Source organism: Pteronotus mesoamericanus, unplaced genomic scaffold (genome assembly GCF_021234165.1).
Source record: "Pteronotus mesoamericanus isolate MK-2021 breed Mesoamerican mustached bat unplaced genomic scaffold, CSHL_Meso_final contig_657, whole genome shotgun sequence".
Lineage (NCBI taxonomy): Eukaryota > Metazoa > Chordata > Mammalia > Chiroptera > Mormoopidae > Pteronotus > Pteronotus mesoamericanus.
The window spans coordinates 21424107-21446154 of NW_026555229.1; positions in this window are offsets into that span (position 1 = coordinate 21424107).

Consider the following 22048-nt stretch of genomic DNA (forward strand, 5'->3'; position numbering starts at 1 on the left):
CCCTCCCTTAGACCAAGGTCAATGTCTGACTCCAGGGAGTGAACAACAGACTGGCTTCCTGCCTCCAGGGTGCTCCAGCGCTGGCCAAGAGTTCACGCCCCAGGGGGTCCCTCGCCCTCCTCCTCAGAGCTGCTGGCCAAGACAGCACTCCCACAAGCACCTCTGTGCCAGGGCCTGCTCCGGGGGACCTAGGCTAAGACCGGCTTTGGTTTAACTCCCCGAACCCTTCCTCTGAATGACCCCCTACGCACAGGCAACACAGAGCCCACGCCTCCGTCATGGTATTTCTGTTCATGGGGTAGAGTGTCTGAGACAGTCAGAGCAGAAGCACAGCCTCGTCAACTTCCAGCTCAGCAGTTCCTAGACTGTTCTAGAACGAGTAATCCCACGCCAGGGGGAAACCAAAGGGGTTTCCGCCTACAGGTACATTTAGGGGGCACCGGCTTGGAAATGAAAAGGGTCCCTCTGCAAGAGGGCTGCTCAGAGACTTCAGTATTCATTCAAGTAGCCCATCCAACCTCTGCTCTGTTGACACTTGGGGCTGGATAATTCTCGGTCGTGGGGCGTCCTGTGCCGTATAGGAGCCGAGCAGCATCCCTGACGCCTTCCCGCAAGACGCCAGGAGCACCCACACACGCGTACTTCCGACCGGCGTGACTTGTCTCCGGGCACTGCCCAGTGTCCCCCGGGCGCCGGAACCCGCCAGGGCGGGAACCATTTTCCTAGAAGAAAAGTGTTGTCCACCCCATCCTCTTGTTTTCCCATTGGCTTGTACACATTTCTCGGAGCTAGAAGTCTGCAGGACAGAGTGGACATCAGTCCAAAGCAAATTCCGTTTTATAGGCAAGGTAACTGAGGCCCTGAAGGGGGAGAAAGTCTCCCCACAAAAACCAAGCGAGCTGGTCACAAACTTGTAACTCCACCCCAAGTCTCCTCCCAAGGCCAGGGCGTGGGTCCCACCCGAGCCTGCTGCAAGGCAGAGCAAGGCAGAGCCCGCAGGCGGGACCCCCATGCAAAAGGAGAGCAGCCCACCCCGCCCGGGCCTCTTGGCCACGCCTGTTCTACTTCCCCAGAGACCCTTTCCTTCATTCCCAAAAACACAGTAGGCTCGTTTGTTTTGCTGGGGTTCTTTCCGATACATTTATGGCGAAATCACCGGGAGTTAATGGGCGAGGCAACCATGGGAAAGGCCTGGAACCCAGAGACGGCAGCCCCCAAGCCTTTTCAGAGCTGACCACGGGTATTGATTCCTTTGTCCAGACCCCTGTCACTCCTCACCTCTGCGTCTAACGTCACAGCTGTGCCCAGCCACAAGCACAGCCTCTAGCTCTCTGTTGCAGCACCAAGAAGCATCCCGCAAGCTTTCAATTATGAGACGCCTTACACTCAGATCCCAGGAGGGGAAACGCATTAATGTATTCAAACCAGCCTCTCTCTCTTCGTGCTCGATTCTGAAAGTTGTCATGCGTGTGTGGGTCCCCCCACCCCCGACGCAACCCCCACCGTTCCCAATCCAAGACTGTTCATTTCAAAAACAGCAGGCCTTTCCTTAACCTGCCTTGAAAATTAGGTCCCAGGAAAAGGCAGCATCTAATTCATCTCGCATGTTAAATTATTACAGGCGAAAGGCAAAATCTCCACTGTGCAGCTTTAACAACATCTGTGTTTTTCTTTTGACTTTTGGGGATAATTACCCCAGCTCATGTTGTGATTGCTAATTACTAAGCTAAACTAACCTGCTGAAGGGCTTGGGGGAGGGGTTCTTTTCAAAGCATCTTCCCCCCAGAGCATTAAATCATCTGCAAATGGAAACGGAAAATGTTGAGACACTGCACGTCGCCCCATGTGCTCCAGGGTAGGGTGGCAGCGGGCTCTGCAGGCACCTCGTGCTGGGGGTCCCCAGATCCCGGCCAGGGCAGGGGGTGAGGGACGCGGGGGTGGGGGAGGAGCGGGGGATTGGGTTTAACCAAACTGCTGGGTGTGCAGTTATGTTTATCATGGATGAATAATGGATTGGGCTGAGAAGTTTTACTTATTACAGAAACTAGACCCAAGCAGGCTTCCAGAAACTTGACAAACCATATTTTATATTGAACCAAGGACCAAAAACAAAGTGTTCGTTATGTTTTTAAATGTTATTTAAAGCCATGAGTAGCCATGGTGACTCTTCCTGGGTCAGAACCAGCGAAGGCTCAGGGCAGGGGCCTTCCCAGGTAGCTGAGACCCCTGACGCCAGCGCACTCACTCCCCAAAGTGACTTTGGACGGAGACCTGCAGATCCAGCGGGAGGAGCCTCTGGGCTCTTTGGGCACAAGGAAGACCCAGCCCCAAGAGGAACCCATGGGTCAGGGCAGAGACCAGACCAGAGGGAGCTGCACAGAAGGAGGGCGGCTGGGCTCTGGCCGGCGGCCCCTCTGAGCAGCCCCACGACTCCGCCTCCCGAGGGTGGCCCTCCCGGGGGGCTGGGAGGGGCACTCAGCCTAGAAAGAGGTACTGTTACTGATTGAACAGCCACAGGAGCCACGCACCATTTAGGAAGTTCACATAAGTGACGGGAGAATAAAATCATGAATGTTCCCAGGTACCCCTTCTTCCTCCAATCCATTGTGGGCGGGGCTCAGAAATCAAACCCCTGGAGGAAACGCAAATGAGATCGGACAGCACCCGAGGGGGCTTGTGCAGCAGGGGCTGCTCCATGGGAATTTGGGGAGGCACGGCTGCGTCCTGCTGGGTTAATTTCCTCTCATGTGGCGCCAGGAAACACTGTCCACACCTTCCTCAGTGCGTCAGATACAAATCGGTTCCCATGAGCTTGCCATGGGCCGCGAGGCACCTGCGGCCTCAGCTGTGGAACCCCAAATCGCGCTGCCCTGTCACCGAGTTCTCACGCCGGATCTTCTCACCCCTGGCCTGGAGGCGGGCGGGGGTCTGTCACAGGGCCTCTCAGTCCAAACTGCTAGGCCCAAAGTAGAGGAAGTGGGGGAGACGGTGGTGGGGGGAGGAGGCAGAGCACCTGGGGCGGCTCCGCATCCCACTGTTGCTGTCCCCAGGGAGGATAGCCAGTCAGAGGGGAAGCCACATTCCAACCCAGTCCAGCCTCTGCTCTGGCCACTCTCCTGAACCCCTGAGACCCAGGAGACGCCCGGACCGCGTGACAGTTCAGCTCGGGGCAGCTCGGGTATCCATGCATTCCCCGGCCCCCAAGGGCCAGGGCCCGGGCCGAGGTGCGCATCGCCGCACTGCCCTCGTGCTCGGAGGCAGCCAGGTGCCAGCCTGTGGCACCCACGCCCGTGTGCTGCGGGACTCTCTCATCTCATCCTCCCAACAGCCTAGGAGGGCACGGTCACTGTCTGCTTGATGCCCGGAGCATGGAGCAAACCCTCTGGGTCATCCACCTGGGAAGTGGCCACGCCCGGGTCTAGCTCCAAAGACATTCTCTTGCCACCGCCACCTTCCCAGTACAGACCAGGCGCCCCCAGTGGGCCCAGCACAGGAGGAGTATGTGAAGTGCGTGGCGGTTTAGCAGTCCGGGAAGGCTTCCTGAAGGAGGTGCATTAAGGGATGCGGGAGGACCTCAACAGCTGCCTATAGGCAGGGAGTGGGAATTCCAGGCAGAGAAGAGCCTGGGGGAAGCAGCTGGCCAGCCTCCAAGTGCAGTGGGAACCAGAGGTGGGACCCAGAATTCAGGCCGAGGCAGTGGGAAGTGGGGGAGAAAGCAGGGAGTGGGGCGCACCACCGGGGGCATTGAGCAGCTAGAGTGGAGCGCAGTTAGCAGGGAGCCACAGCCCGGGAGAGGGGCCTGTGCTGGGGACATCTTCACACACACACACACACAGTCACACCAGACACTCAGACATACTCACACATGCACACATGCACCTGTGCTCATACACATGCATGCTCACCCACGCATACACTAGTACTAACATACACATATACGTATACTCACACCCACGTACATTCATACCCCCTACAGCGGCAGGGCGCCTCCTCCCAGAGTGGCAGAACGAGGCCGCCCTCTGCGAAGGCCTGTGCCTGCACCGCCGCCCCGGCCGGGGACGCCGCAGGGCCAGTCCGCTGCCAGTAAGGGCGGCCGCAGGCCGGCGGTACTGTGGAACGCAGGGCACTCCCGTCCGCGCGGTCACTGAGCTCTGACCAGCGCCTGCTTCCTTCACTCTCTTTCTTCCTCTCCTTCTAGGGTTTCATTTTCTAGAGGATTCCCAGGGGGCCTAGGAGGGCAGGAGGCAGATTGGGAGGAGACAGTGTGAGGGGCTCCTCTCTCCTCAGGGGTGCCCAGGTCTGTCGCCCCTGGTCCCCCGCCCGACCCCACGTCCCAGGGGCCCGGCCCGGCCAACCCTCCCCTCCGGCCCTTCCACCTTCGCCACAGTTCTGCCGCCTCTCGCTTGGGCCTCGCAGAACCCGGCATTCCGCGGACAGCCCCTCCCTTGGCACAGAGCTCCTCTGTTTCCTGTGGGAGTTCTGATATGAGCTAAAGACCAAACGTTAGACTCAGCAGTCGGAAGCCCTTGACAGCTGGGAGAGATGTTTGGTCAACACTTTTGTCTCTGTGGGAGAAAACCATCCCGAGCCCGCATTTAAATCCCTCTGTCCCAGGCAGGACCGGTACGCAGACGCCCACAAGGCGTGACGGCTCCAGCGTCCGGCGTCTCCATCTGAGCCCCCTGGGCTACACAGAGCAGCCCCGGGGGGACGCGCTCCCATACTTGCTCTATCAGAAGTAAAAGTCACCCACCGTACAGCCGAGGACACTGAGGGCTGGAGCGGCAGCTGGCATAACACAGGCTGGGAAGACAAGCTGAGGCTCAACAGCAGCCTGCCCGGCTCAGTGCCGACCATCCCGGGCCCATGCCAGGCTTCCCTCCTGAGCTGGACACCCAGCCTTTCAGCCCAGAGTCTCTGGCCAGCAAGGGCCACACTCTCCGTCCCTGATCGCTGAAGGTTCACATCCCCCCCAGCCCTGAGTGGCCAGCCACGCTCACCCGGGGCCCGGGCTGTGATGGGAGCCCAGGAGTGGTGTCCACCCTGTTGCATCCGGGTCAGCTCTGGAGTGGCCCGTAATAGGGCTGGTGACACCCAGGGGCACATTCAGATGGGGAGACTGGGACAGAATGGAAACTCAAATGTCCCCATCATAGCGAGAGCGACCTGTCCTGAGCCTCCCCTGAGTCAACGCCGCAGCAAGCACTTTGGGTGCATTTAACCTGTCTGCCATCCCACAAGGAGGGTCCCCCCCTGCCCGCTGACATCCAGAGAAGCCACCCTGGGGGTACCCATGACTCTGCCAAGAGACAGACCACTCAGGCTGGACTTCACGGGCTAACAGAGTCCAGTTCTCCATCCCAGGCACCGGGGTCCCCACCTAAGAAGGTTGGCAGCAGAACAGAGGAGCTGGACAGCCGTGTCACCTCAAACTCTTCACTTGAGGTGCCCTTTCCTCCAGTGGAGGTACCAGCCACATTCTCCTCTCAACCCGGGAGAAATTACAGGCCTTCCCCAACGTGGCACAGTCAGGAATGCCGTTTCTACAAATAGAGCCGGGCTCCCATTTATAGCTCCTGTTATATGTTATGGTGCCGCCTGTACTGTTTCGCAGGGGAGCGCCGAGGAGGGCGGCCAGCGTGTCCCCTTTCCCAGAGGGCCTGGAGTTGGGGGACCAGGAACGCTTCTGGAGCGACGTGGGCCACAAGGCTAGGGCTGTCCACGCTCCCACAGGGCACCACGTAGTCCACAGCAACCGGGTCAGGGGTCGCAGGCACAAAGTTCTCTGTAACCACACCCAAAGGAGCTCTTAAACCAGACCATTATAAACCCAGTGACAGGATGAGTTAGGATAACAAGGAAGATGATGGAGACAGCGAGGATGAAGAGAAGCCTTTCTCCGCACACAGCTGGGTACCACATAGTCTCTTACTCTTGGGACACGGGTCATTAAGTTTAGTGCTGTGGTTGAAAGCGGGGTTCTACCAGAAGTCACCTCTCAGGGTGAACTGACCATAAATCCCTCACCGGGCCGGTCATGGCTGGTAGCGACACCCAGGCAGGTAACTTCTCAGTAAAATGTTCATCGTTGCCTTGAGCCAGCCCAGTCCTTCCTTTCTGTGCATCTAAGTAAACACACCCTTGAAATGCCTCTTTTTCAACCCCCTTGGAAGTGAACCACCCTCAAGGGAGCAGCACAGTCTTGTTAACTATCCTGTAATCCAATCCCCACGGTGCCTTCCCCCACCATGGAATCTTCCCCACTCTCCCCTTAACTCCACCTGCCTGCGAGGAACTGAAAAGCTGACATTCCCCAGAGCATCTGAGCCCTTGTTTCCCAGCAATTGTCATCAGCAAAGGCACAAATAAACTCTTACAACATTTTTCTGCAAGCTTGGACATTTCTTACACTGACAGCCCTCACAAGACCTGGACGGCCACCCAGGATTTCCGTTTCTAAGCCGAGGCTCAGAAATTGAGGTGACTGGCCACGTGGCGTGTAGGGAATGTACAAGAGCTGGCGCTGGCGCAGATCCAGGTGGCCCCAAGCCCACCTGGAGACCACCAGATTAGATATGGAATGCGGCTCGAAGCCCAGTGCACAGAGACACGCGGCAACCTTCTAGAGGGAGACCCAGCCCCGTGAGCCTCACCTCGAGGGACCGCCAGGCCTAAGCTGGTCCAGACGCTTCCTTTTTGCCCCCTTACGGCTTCTTTTCTGGATTCTGCTCTCTTCTGTGTCTCATGCTCCTCACATCAGAGCGGTTTTCCTGGCATCAGTTTTTGCACCAATTGCAAATGTTCCTCAGTGGCCGACTTTCTCCGGGGCCTTGGTGCTCAGGGTTTCTGTCCCCTGGTCCTCGTGACCCTGTCCTAGCAGCAGCGCAGACCCTGGGAAGCTGGGCCCAGAGGCTGTCTGCACCCCCTGCCGGTTGCAGAAGGCATTGCTCTCTCTATCTCTGCTGGGGCTGCAGTCTGCCTGCCTGTGGGGGAGGAACAAACTTTCTCCTACCCTTCCAGGTTCCTCCGGCTGGCCCAGTAATTAAATCAACATGGGACGGATTAACGGGAGAAAACAACTGAATTTAATTGTGTACGGATATATGGGAATCCACTGAGGTTCAGAGGCCCGGGAGCGTGAGGCTTCCAGGGCCCTGAGTGAGGGGGCGGAGGGCACCCGGGGGCTTCGGAGGGCGGGTGGAGCGGTCGCGGGACCATAAGAAGAGCAGGTGTTCAGTCCCTGGATGTTTGGCCTACCCTATAGACAGGTGGTAAAAAGTTATTTCTGGTAATAACTCTTCCTGTGGGCAAGGCCCCCCGTTTAGACTCTTCTAGGTAGTTAACAGAGGGACAGCAGTTTCTCCTGAGCACATGGGGCCTCGATTGCCTTCAGCTCCAAATAATCCACACGCCGAGGTGGCCTGTCTTGGGAAGGCCTGTTCTGAACTCCTCCATTCCCCTCCTAGCTGTGTGACAGGCTGTGACCGACGTCCTTCCCAGTGTCCCCCCACACAGCCCCCACAGCTTTCTGACTCTCCTGCTCTGGGTCCCCAGACCCCGCCCACAGCCGCTGGGACTGTCTGGCAGCATCTCAATCTACCTGGGAGAAAGGAACGACCTCCTCTTTCCGGGATCCCACCTTCTGTTTGGGGAACAGCCCTGCAACGCTTCAACCTTCGAGAAGCCGCCTCTGGACACTTTGTGAAAGACATCCCCAGGCAAACTGACGACATCTCAGCCAGCAGAAACCTGGCGAGCTAAGACCCCCCTCCTGGAAGAGGGCGCAGACAGTATCTCAACTGCCACTTTACAGGCGGCTGGGGTGGGGGCAGGGAGGGAGAGTGACATCATAGCCCAGAAATCTTCCCTTTTCCAGGAGAAAATGCAATCAGGCCGATTTTGATTACGAATGAAAATCTAAAATGGCCCCGCAGCCTTTTCTCCTTCCTTTGTTGAAAACGTACGCAAACGAGGCTCCTCGCTGAGGGCGGCAGGGCCCGGAGAAGCCTCAGATCCTAACACGGCCCAGGCTCCCGGGGGGGTCAGCGCCGAGCCGGGCAGGGAATTGGGATTCTGATGGTGTCTGCCCGTCGGTATCCAGATTTCAATCTGGAAGCAGTTGACTCTGAGGTGTTTCAGGAATGAGGAAGCACCAGCACAGAGCGACGGCTCCGGTCCCATCAAGGATGCTGCTCTTTGCATCAGAATGAGGAGATGGGTGTGGCGATTGTACCCCCAGACCTCCGCACCTGCCCCCGTTTCCGTCCCCTCGTCGCTTCCACAAGGACTTCCAGAAGCCCTCCCCACCTCCCAATGGCTCTCATCCACCTAATGCACCATTCCCTGGGGACATGACCCCTGGAAGAAACGAAGTGCTCCCTGGGCATTATTCCACGCCTGAGTCCTTCCCTGCAATCACCCCTAACACAGCGCGGACAAAACACGGGGGCGCGCAGCAGTGACCCCGCGTGGGGAGTGGCCCACGGAGCCAGAAAGCCTGTTGCAGGCAGGGCTCAAGCTCAAGGCCTTCACTGCAAAGCCCCTGTTCTTTCCTGCACCAGAAGACACTAAGCAGGGAGAGCACAACAAAGGAATGACTCACGAATGGTAGAACTTTGGACACAGTGCACTTTGTGGACAAACATGCCAGGAATGAGGAGGTCAGGCTCAGGCTGCTCAGATCAGCTCTGTGGAATCCGGCATGTCCGCCGGAGGTCCCCAGGGCTGGGTCCCGGTTGCCCCACTGCGGGCTCTGGTGACAAGGGGCCTCTAAAACGACCAACTGCACAGCTCTGCTGTTTGCAGAACAGGCTCTGGCATCTCATCCACTGAAGAGAGGGTGGTTATGCCCACTCAGGAGGTGAGAAAACTCAAGCTCACAAAGAAAACAGTAAGAGTGTGATGGGGAAGACCCCGCAGTCCTGGCCTGCGTCAGCTCCCCTCCCCCCAAATAATTTCTGACTACAGTTATCTCCAGCACCGCTTCCGGCTTATGTTTCAGATGACTGGGTTCCAAAACCGCACTTTAATGTTTACAAGACTGACTGCTTTTAACTCCCCAGGATTCAGCACCAGACGTCAAAAACTGTGTTTTCATCAAATAAAAGGAGGGGGATGGGAGGTGTCTGCTTACATTTTAAAGGTTTGTTGTGTTTTTTTTTTTTTCTCCCTGAGCCAAGCGTAAAAAAACTTGAGGAAATCTGTTAACATATCGATAGCTTTGAGCACTATTTTAAATTAGCTTTCCATTCCCCTCCATATGCTTTTCCATTAAATTTAAATAAATTAAAGTTCACATTTCTGGAAGGGATATGCGGAGGCCTCCTCCATGTGAGATGAGCTTATCAGCCAGGTTTGGGCTGTCAGAATTCATCAGCCACCTGTGGTGACCAGCACAGGTCACGAGCACCTTGTGGAACATAGATGTCATCGCTACCCTTGGGACCAGCCCAGCGGCTGCCTCCACACACTGACCCAGAATGGGCTTCAGGTCCCGCTCGTCAACTGTTGAGCCCACGTGGCCACAGAGGTCTGTTCCTGTCCCGGAGACACACAGTGGTCTCTGCGTTCTGCTTGGCTACCTTGTTACCCCTTCCCCAGCCCCCGCCCCCCACCCCTACAAACAGACACAATTGGATGAATTAGAATAATTAAGAAATTGTAATGAGGGGTACATCCCTCCGGACTCTTCCCATTATGTCAGAAACCCTGCTTAGATAAGCTTTGTGGGGGAGGGAAATTCACTTTCCCTCTGCCCTTCCGGGTTCTTGGCTGAGATGCCCCCGTAATGGGAAAGACAGATTAACAGGGAAAGAAAAAACAGACAGAATTTCAGTAACATGCATACCTCCTATATACGTGGGCAAGACCTATTCAAAATGAGCAACTCACCGAAAGGGCCCAAGCCACTGCTTTAAATAGCGTCTTCAGCTAAAGACAAAAGAAGATACTGAGAGCAGCGGGGGGCTATTTCTGGGGGGTGACCAGGAAACGCACTGGAAACAAGGACGTGGTTGTTATGAGCATTTAGGTCCTTGCCTTCTTACTGATAAATTTCTAGATTCAGTCCCTCTTTTGGTACAGAGAGGGAGGCACCCTTACAAATACAGATTTCCCTCATAAATATATATTTCTCTTATAAAAGGGTGACTTCCGCTCGGTTTTCAGAGCTTCTCCTGTGTCTACTGTCTCTTAAAAAATCATTGTCCCAGCATAACCCTCAGGCCAAAGACATATCCTCTGGGGTAACAAATTCTGTTCCCCCTGAGCGTCATGAAGTAAGTGTCCCGCATAAAACCAGGGCCGAGCGGCCTTCCGGCCTGCCTTCATCCAAGGGTCCATTCAGGCCTGCCCGCCTGCCTCTCCCTCTCCTCTGTTTCTCTTACAGGTGTGGCCCCTCCCCAGCACAGCCGGGCAGAGCGGGTCAGGGCCCTCTGCGGGGCTCCGTCAGGCTGCCGGGAGACAGAGGCCGCGAAGCCGCCAGGGCCCCCGTGTGCCCCGGGCAGACCAGGCCTCCTGCTCTTACAGGCCGCCCTGGGACACCTGGTGACCTACATGAGGCTCTGGGGCCTGGGGACAAGAACTTGAACCAAGTCAACAACGGCAGGGGCACCTCTGAGTTACTCCATGATGAACCTAAGGGACAGGGCCCTAAGGGGATCTGACTGGGGAAGCGACTGTGTTCCCTTAAAAGAAAACCGCTGACAGTGAAGGGGTTGACCAGTTGGTCGGACCGAGTTGCCCATGAGGACACAGTGTTCTGACCTGACTGCTCTTGACCCAGTACTCGCCTCCCCACACCTGCCCCACGGGACCTTGGACGCTGGGGCGGGCGGGAGCCAGCGGTGGTGGAGAGGAACGAACTGACCCACAAGGACACAGCAGCCCCGCTGGAGGAACGTCTCCCCAAGCCGGTGTCGAGAAGGGACGAGGGATGAGGCAAAGGTGCGGCCAGGCCCCAGCACCGACAGGGCGGGGGCGGGGGCGGGGGGGAGCAGGGATCTGAGCGGGGATCTGAGAGCCGCAGAGCACACTGGGCCATGGGTGGCAGGAGGGTGAAAGGGGCAGACACCGGAGGGAGGGGTCCGCGGAGCAGACCCCCCAGCTCTAGCTACACCTGGGGACCCCACCCCCACCTCGGCAGCTTCCAGAAGGAATAAATGGATAGAAGGATCCCAGGGGAGACAGGCTCTCCTGTTGAGCCAGTATGTAGAAACCCACACTGAGATTTGAGGTATTGCTACAAACGTGACTCATTTCCACCGGGAGGTGAAATTTTTTTCACATGTACTCAAAATAGTGTCTCAGGTTCAGCTAGCAATGCACCTACCTGGTATAACTAGCATGCAGGATTCTTCTCAATGCATGGACTGCATTTCTAATGCGCATGCTTTGGATTGACATCTAACGCCGTGTGCGTGTTTGGCAGGCAAACAGAGGTCTCCACCTCCTGCCAGTGCCCCTCACCCTGCCTGGTTCCAGCCCCGCTGGCGTGACAGCGCGAGTGGCGTCCCCAGGCTCCGGGCGGCGGACACGGGAGGCAGGGGTTTGCGCTCTGCTGCCTCGCTCTGGCACCTGGTCCACCAGGCTTGGGAGAGAGGGCGGGAGGAAAGAAGGGAGAGGGAAGGGAAGAAGAAAGAAAAGCTGTAAATTCAAGATTTCCCCCCAAAAAATTATTTAGAGCCTTACCTTTAAACCTATGGCTCTACCACGGGGGCTATTTTTATTTTTCTAGTTTCCATTTTGGTCCTTTCCCACCCACATGTTAATTTTGCATTTATAGCTGAAGAGTTACAGTCTTTCCACACATGAGGTGGTGTTTTTTCATCTTAACATTTTCCTACATTTCCCAATATAGATTGAATGGCTGAATACACTCCATTGAGTAGGTAGAGGCGGAAAAACTTTCCCTTCTTCCCTTCTAGGTTCTTTAGCTGGTTTAATAATTATACACATAAAACAGGTTAATGGGGGAGGGGGAAAACAAATGTAATTTCATACTTAGGGGAGCTCCAAAGATACAAGGGCAAGTCGGCTGAGGCTTATGCGCCATCCCTCACTGAGGAATGGGACAGGGTCCTGGGGCTTCCGAGAGCAGAAGGGTGATTCGCCGGAGCGAGATAAGAGGAGTGGAGGTTTGATGACTGGGTGTCTGCCCTGCCGTAGAGACAGGTCATTCAGATGGAAAGTTGTCTCTGGTAACAGCTCTCTCTTGGGGCCAGGCCCTCTCACTAAATTCTTCTAGGCAGTGGAGGGAGGGGTAACCATTTTTCTTGAGTCTGCTTGGTCTTGATTGACTTCAGTTCAAAATAATCTACACGTCCCAGTGGCATATATTGTGGTCACGTATTCTGCTCCCCCTCAAGCACATATGCTACAATAGAACACGGCTCTTGCCTTGTTTTTGGACATTTCTGCATTTCTGTTTCTCTGTGCTTTGCTTTACTCTTAAACGTACTATCATAAGTGAGCATGAACATCTGCGTGTGTGTGTGTGGCTCTTGCTTCCAGGTGACTGTTTCCTTAGCGCAGCATTTTGGGCACTGAAGGGAACACTCAGATTGTGGAAGTCTTCGTGGTTCTTGCTTCACTTACCAATTTGCCTCCCAAACACATCGTACCAACAAGTACGCAGCGAGCGCCAGGGAGTGCGCCCGTTTCATCCCAGCCTTGGGGTCAGCCCACCCAGGTCACAATAACTGGCTCCTAAGTGAGTCTGCCGTGGTGGTCTCGGCTTTGCCTCTTCGATTATTAGCCAGCCGTCCTCTCCTGAATGGGTTTTGTAGTCTTTGCTTGGATATCTTTAGGGGTCTTCTTGTTTTTATAAACCGGACTGAGCCTTTAGAGATTACTTTATTATATTACACTAATTCCTTGTCAGTCATATTTTGAATACCATGCTGTTTTTGTTACGATCCCCGCAAGTATGAGCTCAGGAATTAGAGTTTGATCACACACTCTTTATTATTTGGCCAAGTTTTACCTGCGCAGGGGCCACCTTTCCCTCGAAAGGAAAAAGGCGCGCCGCTGTAAGGGTACACGGGTTTTTATAAGCAGAGCAAGCAAGCAGGATACAAGGGCGGGAAGTGGCAGTTAGCGATAGGCTACTTTAGGCAGCTTCTTTTCTACTGATTGGGTTCAAGGCTGTTACTGGGCCCCCCTACTCTGTGGTCAGGCTGTTTATCTGAGGCAAGGCTCAACTGTTGTCCCATCTTGTTACTAAGGGGGGCTCCAATTCTTCCCTTCATCTTGGGGTATTGTTTGTTCTAGTTTGGGTCAACTTGTTCCCCTTAGTCTGCTCACATCGTGTTGTTCTTGTCCCATCTGCAAGTTGCAGCACCCTGAGGTTGTTTAGTCTTTCAGCTTAGTTCCTAGTTCCTGTTTCTTGTTTCGACCTAGACTTGACCTAGTTTTAGAGTTTGGCCCCTTCAGTTTTCATTTTGGGTGTAAGTATTCTCCCAGTGTGTTTACCTTTATTTTGTTGTTGTCGTCATTATTTAGACATTTGCAGACCATCCTGTTCCACTCAGCAAACCTTTGTCAGCGTTTGTCACCGCAGTTGTTCCTGCTGCTTGTGAGATGAGCAGCCCACTCACGGATCTGACAAACGTTCCATTTTCTGTTCTGCTGGTTTATCTCACATTTAGGTTTCCGCATTTAATGCTTGAATCTGCCTGGGGTTTGGGGGGCGGGGTATGGTGTTCTATGGATCTAAACCAACCTTTTACTCCGAATGACTGTCCTATTACCCAACACAATTTAAAAACGCTCCTCCTCTAGAGCTCGCTTTGGAAAGCGGACTTGGTCGCGCACTAACATTCGTCACCCTCGGGCTCTTTTCTCTGCGCTGTCTCACCGTCTGTGTCTCTTCATTCGGGAGCCTGCTCTGAGGTCTCAGGGACTTCCTATGCCCTTGGGGACGGCAGCCTCAGCTCACACCCCTCCCCTCTCCATCTCTTACCTTGTTGCTCTCCGTTTCGAGAACATTCTTTAAAATTCTTGCCGACTCCTATTTTTCACGTGGGACTTGAAAGAATATTGATTTTAAAACATCTTCGGGGGCTTTTAATTGGAATTGCATTCATCTATACATGAGCTTGGGGGAGGATAGACATCTTTTCAATAATTTACCCCATCGACCAAGGGCACAGAGGATGTGCCTGCCGCACAGGCCCCCTTTCACGATGCGTTTGCATCGCGCAGTGGGGAGGGCTGTGCCCGGGCCCCGGCCCTGCTTCTTTCTTCTGGGAGAACTCCGTCTGGACCGGTGCTCGTCTCTCCACTCTGGCAAGTAACCAGCTTGAGGAAACAACAAATACTCATTTTCTCTCCCAGCCCGTGCTCCTTGGCTCAGGCACGGGTTGACTTCTTTCCTGTCCTGCGGGGACATTTGGTTCTCTGGTCTCCCTGTGTCACCGGAGACCTGCACCCCTGCCACCCTCTACCTCAGAAGCCGCCATCACCTGCGTGACCCACATAGGTAGCCTGGCTCACAGTTCCTCAACCCCCTTGCTGCCTTCGATGAACTTGGATCTCAGCACGGCCTCTAAGACCAAAAATGGGTACCGTCTTCCATCTTTTCAGCTCACTAGCTTGCTGCACCCCACCCCAATGCCCTATGACCTTATTGAGACCCCAAAACCACTGACCTCTTGATCGTCTCACTAGCCAGGTGGTCCCCGTATTCGCTCTCCGTACTCAAGTTCCAGCGAGTGTACCGTCATTATGATCTGCTGGTGGCCCACAGAGCCGATCTGCACACACCGATCGCTTCTTATGGCGAGAACCTCCAACCAGGCCTGCCTGACCTTTGTGGGCCCCTCCTGCTTGCTCTGGACTGGATTGTGCCCTCCCAAAATCCATGTGTTGGGGCGCCAACCCCTGATGCTATTGTATTTGGAGACAGGGCTTTAAGCGGCAATTACGGCTCATTGAGGTCACAAGGGGCAGGAGGACCGTGAAGGGACATTTCACACAAGTCTTCCACCCGCCTCGTCAGCTTTATCCCGTCCTCCGCGGGGCCTTCTCCAACTCCCCCTCAAAGCGCAGGTGTGCTGCTCTGCCCGGCACCTTCCCCTGGTCCGTTGCAGCCCAGCTCCCGTGGCCCCAGAGACATGCTCAGCCCCAGCCCTGGGGAAGCGAGGGCGACTGCCCGAGCCTCCGACGCCCTGCTGCTCTCTAGCACAGTTGCGGGCACACAACGCGTGTTCTATAAATGCTACAGGGCAGGCCACCGGGTGAGTGAGGAGGACCGCGTCCTGAGAGTTTACTGGGCTTTCATTGCTGACTTTCTTATCAAGCTGCGTGCGGCAGGAACCGTATTCGCTGTTCTCTGATGACCCCGGCATCTGCAGAAGCCAAGGGCCCGCTCAGAGGGGAGGAGCAGTGTGGACCAAGAGAAAGCAGCGCCTCCTAAGTCTCAGCCTCCTCTCTGTTCTCAGCCTCAGGGGCCCCCCGGGACCTGGCCAGCAGGAGGGAGGAGAGAGTGACACAGTGTGCAGGGGCTGGCAGGTGACCGCAGTCACCTGGCCCTGGAGGGGCTTCAAGAGGCCTGCCGAGCAGCTGGCTCCCAGCCAGGGCCAGGGTGCATTCTGATTCGGAGAGTCGGACATGAAAGTGGGACCCTGCTATCGGGACAGGTCCTCGGGTTCAGAGATGGACAGGCTTCTAAACCCGCGATGAGCAACCATCCCCGGTCGGGCCGGGCTAGCTCCGCCCCTCTCCCCACAACCCAAGGGCCGAAGGCGGCATTTCTGTCACTGCAAAGCTGCAGGCGCCTGCCTGCAGGGGTCGGGGGCAGCCTGGCAGCTTCCACAACCCCTCACTCCTGTCTCAGGTAAGTCAGAAGAGGCCTCTGCTGTCCCCCTCCATCTCAGCTCCCGGGGGCTCCTTCCTGGCCCAGTGATGAAGCCTGTTGCTTTCTGTCTTTTGGGGCTGGCAGCCCACCTGCCTGTCTTGCTGTGTGTCTAGGCCCAGAGTCCGCAGGGGCCAGGCACCCAGTGTACTCAGGAAGCACCTCCCCAGGACCCCACCCCAGGACTGCAGCAACGCCTAGTCCATGCCACCCAGGCATGAGCCGCTTCCGCCTTTGAAGGCTGGTAGAACAGACGTTCAGTTCCTTTTTGGAGGCTGTATCGACCCGTCCGCAAGCCCTGACTGACCAAACGCACAGCACATTCAGAGCCGGCTGTGCAGAGATTCTTTGACATTTTCCCAATACTGTCATAAAAATTAAAAATTCATCTCATGAAAAATAAAAGGCAAGTGTAACTAACGGGGAAGTTTGGCTCAGCGGCCTGCAGGCTGATGAGGAAAAGCTGGATGCACCGCCGAAGAGCGCTCCACGCCAGCTGCTGGCGCCTCTGACCCCTCAACGTCTCAGGTCAACACAAAACCTCAGGCCCCGACCCGACCCTGCCCGGGGACCACCCACTGAGACTGGGTTTTCCTCCTTCCCTGGGGGGATGCTCTCAACTCAGCTTGCAAGGAGGCACTCCCGGAGCCTGTTTCATTCCACAGCCCCTCGGTGGCTCCACTAATAGGTCGCTGGGCTCCCTTGGAGAGGGTGGACAGTTAAGTCTCCTCGGCCGTGCCCGCTCCCTTCCAAGGGTGTTCATGGGCAGAGCGCCAGGAATCACACACCTTGCGGAGGATGGGGACACAGGGCCGCTTCGTGTCAGTTACAACTTCTGCACCAGCGTCAGGTTGAATAACCTGGCACTAAAATTCAAGCAGGGCCCACTGTCCTGCAACCCTCCCATTTCTCTTCTGTGACCCGATTGGTCACCTCACTAACATAATTTTATGACACTCGTCCAGGAGCGTGTTGGCCATTAAGCAAAACATGTAAATGCACACGCAGGGTGGCTCCATACATGGAGGCCCGTGACAATGTGCACTCACACCAGCAGGACCCTCACGTCACTCAAAGCTCACACATGAGGGATCTGTGGTCCAGTTCCCCACTGCATAATGGCCTGTATGGTGCCCTGTCCCTTGACTTTGTTCTTGGCCATGAGATTCACTTTGGCCAGATGGGGTTGTTACCAGACGCAGCAGACCCAGAGCCAGCAATGGGCTTGCACAGAGGGGACTGCTCTCTCACCCTGGTGACCCAGGAATGGCTGCTTCTCCCACCTGGCCCCAGATCGAGATGCATGGTGCAGACCACACACCCTGGTGGCTGCTAGGCCAAGTAGCATTCTTGACACATGGGCACGCTCCATCCCAAACTGCAGCCTAAAGCCTAGAGCCCAGAGCTGAAAGTCCAAGGCAGCCCAGCTGAGTTGCAGCTGACCTGAAGACCAATGAGAGCGACAATAGGTAATTGTCATTTGAAACTACTGGATTGTGGAGTGGTTTGTTACGCAGCATGATTGTGGCAATAGCTGACTGATACAAGATTCAAGCTCATGCCAAAAACCTCCCAGATATTCAGATCACACAGTACTTCATTTGGAACATTCACACGTCTCTCTCACACACATGCACACTTGCAATGAAGCATAAAAGGTCACTGTCCCAGGACCTAGGATAATCTCCCCTGCCCGACTGTGGTGCCCTCTCTGTGATGTTTTCTGAGCCACCATCAGGCACTGCCTGGTTCCCCAGAGTCTGGTTCTCTCTGGAGAGTTCATCGCCATGCCGCTCAAACACAACTCCCTGTATCCTGTCAAGTTGTTCTCACATCCTTCCCACCAAGAACGTGTTGCTTCTGAAGCCCTGGCGGCTTGCTATTTTTTCCCCTTCCTACCCCAGCTGTTGAACGCCTGTCAGACTTGTGACATCGTCTTCTCCCGAGGGGAAACATTATAGCTGGATGCATGCAAACGAATTCGCAGAACATGTATCCTTCGCAGCCTCCCTGCCGGCGGCCTGCTTGCCCAGCTATCATCGCAGCTGCTCCGTTCAGGAGCTGTAAACCAATCCATCCTTTTATCGGGGGAAGCAGGTGCCCCTGTTCCGAGTCACAGGCAGTAGCGTAAGAGAGTCAGGGCTGGAAAAGCCCCCACCCCCACCCCCACCCCGCCGTCAGAGGCGGGAGCCAGGGAACCAGGGCCCTCCACACGCTGGCTGGGGCTGGGCAGGCTTCACAGCCTCCTGACCACAGCCCGAGCCCTCAGGACCCGCGTCATGCAGGGCGGCCCCAGGGGGCCTGAGACAGCCCGTCAGCCTTGCGGAGCCCCCACTCTGCTAAGGGGGGCTGGTGCTGTCTGCCCAGGGACCGCAGCCCAGTTCCCTCGGGAGGTGTTTGTTGACTTGACTTCGTGTCAGGCTGTGTGGTGAGGGCGGCTGGGCGGACTCCCCCGCCCACCCCAGGAAGCTCAGGCAGGGCCGCCCGGGGAGCTGATTTTTAACCTGAGTCTTAGTGACGAGTCAAGATTTCTAAGTGAATCCTGGGGAAAGGCGCACCACCAGGAGGGCACGGCCCGGGCACACAGCTAGAGCACGTGAGGGTCAGGTGTGTTCTGGGAGCTGCAGGGAGTGCAGGGTGACCGGGGCAGTATGGGAACGGGGCTCGGGAAGACAGTTGAGGCCGCATAATCAAGCTCCTCCGCAGCCAGACTAATGGGCTTGGGCATTTCCGGTTGGTAATAGGGAGCCATGAAAAGATCATAAAGGGAAAGAGGCAGGATTAACTGGCTTTGTTGCCGATCCTCCAGCCACAACGGAAGCTGGACCACAAAGAGGTGGCCATGAGGTAGTACGAGCAGTGACAGGGTCCAGGGGAGAGGCGACAAGGGCTGGGCCTGGGCGGCAGAAGCGGGGAACAGAGGGGTTCTCTCGACGCCTCCATCAGCCTTGCTTTGCAAACCGTCCGTGAAGATGAGAAGGGGCCCAGTGCAGAGATGGAAAACCAGCCCTTCCTCCCCTTCGCCCTCTGCCTCAGGGATATCGCGTCCTGTGGAAGGCGACTCCAATGCCTTTGGTATTTGTCCCCCAGACCTTCGTCCAGGCCCTTATCAACTCAAGCGGCCCCTGTCTGGGGGCCTGGACCAAAGCCCAGGCCCCTAGGTGCCCACTTCCCCTTGGTACCTCCCTCTTTCTCCTGTGTCCAGTGAGCGTTTTGAGCTGCATGGCATGCTGGGCCCCGGGTGTTGGGGGCTGTGAGTTGTGAACAGCACCAAGGGGTCTCTGGCCCCTTGGAGTCTTGTCTCCAACAAGGAGGCAGATGTTAAACAAATTGCTGCTCAATTAGCTGTGCTCCCATCATGGGGGGTGGGGGCAGCTGAGAGCCCTGGACCTGGGCAGCACCTACAGGGAACTTCCCCTGAGCGTGGAATGTTCCAGCTGCGATCTGGAGGCTGCCTGGGGCTGCACAGAGCAGGGGGCAGCATGTGGAGGGCTCTGGGGTGGGGACGAGCTTTAAGAAGAAGGGACACAGGGTCTGGGACACAGAGTCTAAGACAAGAACAGCGAGCAGCGAGCAGAGGCAGGGTGCGGAGGGATCCGGATCGTGCGAAGGATCCAGATTCTCCCTCAGAGCAAGAAAACGTTACTACAGTGGTTGGAACTGCGGCCCCCAAAAGACAGGCCCACCCGGAACCTCAGAATGTGACCCTGTGTGGAATAAGGGTGTTTGTAGGTGTGGTTAAGGTACGGATCTTGAGATGAGATCCTCCTGGATTAGGGTGGGTCCTAAAGCCAATGATGACCGTCCTTATAGGAGACAGAAAGGAGAGGGTCACAGAAAGATGGAAGCGGAGGTTGTAGCAATGCAGCCACAAGCCCAGGAACACCTGGGGCCACCAGAAGCTGGAGGAGGCGAGGAAGCATCCCCCCTGAGAGCCTGGGGGAGGCATCTTGCCCTGTGGGCACCTTGATCTGGGACTTCTGGCCTCCAGAACTGTGAGAGGACACGTTCCTGGTTTTAAGCCACCAGGTTAGTGGCAATTTGTTGTAGCAGCCACAGGAAACTCATACAGTCATCAAAATATTTTTAACCACCATGGCACACACAAGGGGACAAGCAGGACGTGAACAAGCACTCCAGATCTTACCGTGCCTCCCACCACTGGGTGTTAATCTGGCGACCACCGAAGCCCACCCCCAGAGAGCAGAGAGCGCTCCCTGGGTCTGGGGCAGGGCGCTGGGGCTTGGGGAAAGTCCAGCGCCTCCTGCCCCTGCGGGTGGGGCCTGGAGGGTGGAGCCTCGCCTGCTCCCACAGCCTCAGGTGGGGCTCCACCCTCCTGCTGCACCGGGTCGGCAGGTGGGTGTCCGAGGGCAGAGAAGCAGCAATCAGACCCACGCCATTTCAGAGTTAGGGAGAAGAAGGCAAGCTGAGGCTGGGGGCGAGCTCCCAGAGCAATGCGAACCTGCGTGAGAAGAAAGCGCCCGCTGCATCCCTGAGCGGGCAGTGATGGGAGCCCCTGGCCCCACCGGTGTCATCCTCGGCCACTCGAGCACCTGCCGTCCTCAGATCGGACCTGAAAACTGCGCCCAGGCCCCCCCATGCTGACGAGTACTCATGGAGAGAGATATTGCTTCTAACCCACCGGACGCTTCCTCGTTGTCCCTCCCCTGATTATGGACCCCAACAGCTCACCTCCCCAAACCTCACTGGAATGTCCACTCCAGGCTCCAGACCGCGAACTCCACATCCATTAGAGCCTAGTCACTTTCATAGTTAGAAATTATGGAATTCAACAGCATAATTATTTTAAAAATAAAAACAAACCAACCACAAATATGTGGCAGCAGCAATCTCTTTCCCCCGGCCCCCCATTTCCTGAAAACCTTCATTACTGTTTCCAAAAATACACACCCAAAGCTCGTTAAAGGTCCCAGGGAAACCGCGGCTGGGGTTTCCGGGCCCTCGCTCCTCGACTGCACAGGAACATGTCGTGGGGGACGGGGCACAGAGCCGGCTCCAACGGTGTGTTCACGGGGCCCTCAGCTGTGGTGGGGTGCTGGGGCTGGCACCGCGGGTGGCCCCGGGCCGGGGGGCCCGCACTCCCAGCCGCTGCGAGGTGCTTCCCCGGAGAGGACCCCCCCGGGGTTCTGACACGCAGCAGTTGCCATGGAGTGGATTTCAATCCAGTTCCTCCTGTGCTTCCTTCTCCTCCCTGGGAGGCCTCCCTGGCCCTGGAGAAGCAGAGGGGACCCTTCTGCTGGCCCCATGCAACCCCCGAGAATGCCTCTGGCACTCCCCACTGCCCAGGGGACCCTGAGCCCTTCCCCAAGCCGGGCGAGGCCCTTGTCCCTCCTCCCTGTCTGGGGTCTGAGATTTCTCTCCTCTCACTGCCCCATCCCAGGTGGGGCTCTCATCTCATGTGACCTGAATCGACCTAAGAGTCTTCTTGTGACACATGCCCATGGGAAGGGGTCCCCGGGCTGGGGGATGCTGACAAAGGCATTCTCCAAGGTGACCCAAGGGGATGTGTTTCCCCTCCCCGCCCCCGGATGCAAGGCCACAGCCTCCTACCTTCAGCCTCCCTGCCCAGCCTGCCATCGTGCCTCAAGTTGCCCCCTGCCCCCACCCTCCTAGGCCTCCCCCCTCCCCCCAGGCTGCTCAGCTGTCCATTCTCCTGGCTCGCTCCTGCCTCTTCCTCTTAGCTCTCATACGCTCCCCATCCCCACACTCTCCCCGCCAGGGACACACCTATGACTCACCTTCGGCCCTCATTTCCTGGGCACGCGGGCATTGTCAGCCTCACCTCCCCTGGGACCTGGCTGCCACCAACGTGCACATCACCTAATCGCGGCGGCAGCCCTCTGTGAGCACGCGCCGTCTCACAGCCACCCCTGAGCGGGCACCTGTTCTTATCCCATTTCACAGACGAGGAAACCGAGGCCTCAAACAGAGAATTCACTCACAAAACCACCCGCTGGTAAGTGGTGGGGCTGGGATGCAAACGTCAGGCCTCCTGGTTGCACGGAGGGTTTTCCTTGGCTGCCTCTGGGACGGCCCGTGCCGAGCAGGCACGCGTGTGCAGGTGCGTGCATGCCCAGGGAGGACAGCCCCTCGGTAACGGCACCGCGACTTCTAGTGATGCCCAAGGCAGCACCAGAGCACAGCTCATCTCAGGGCAGGCCACCGGGCAGCGGC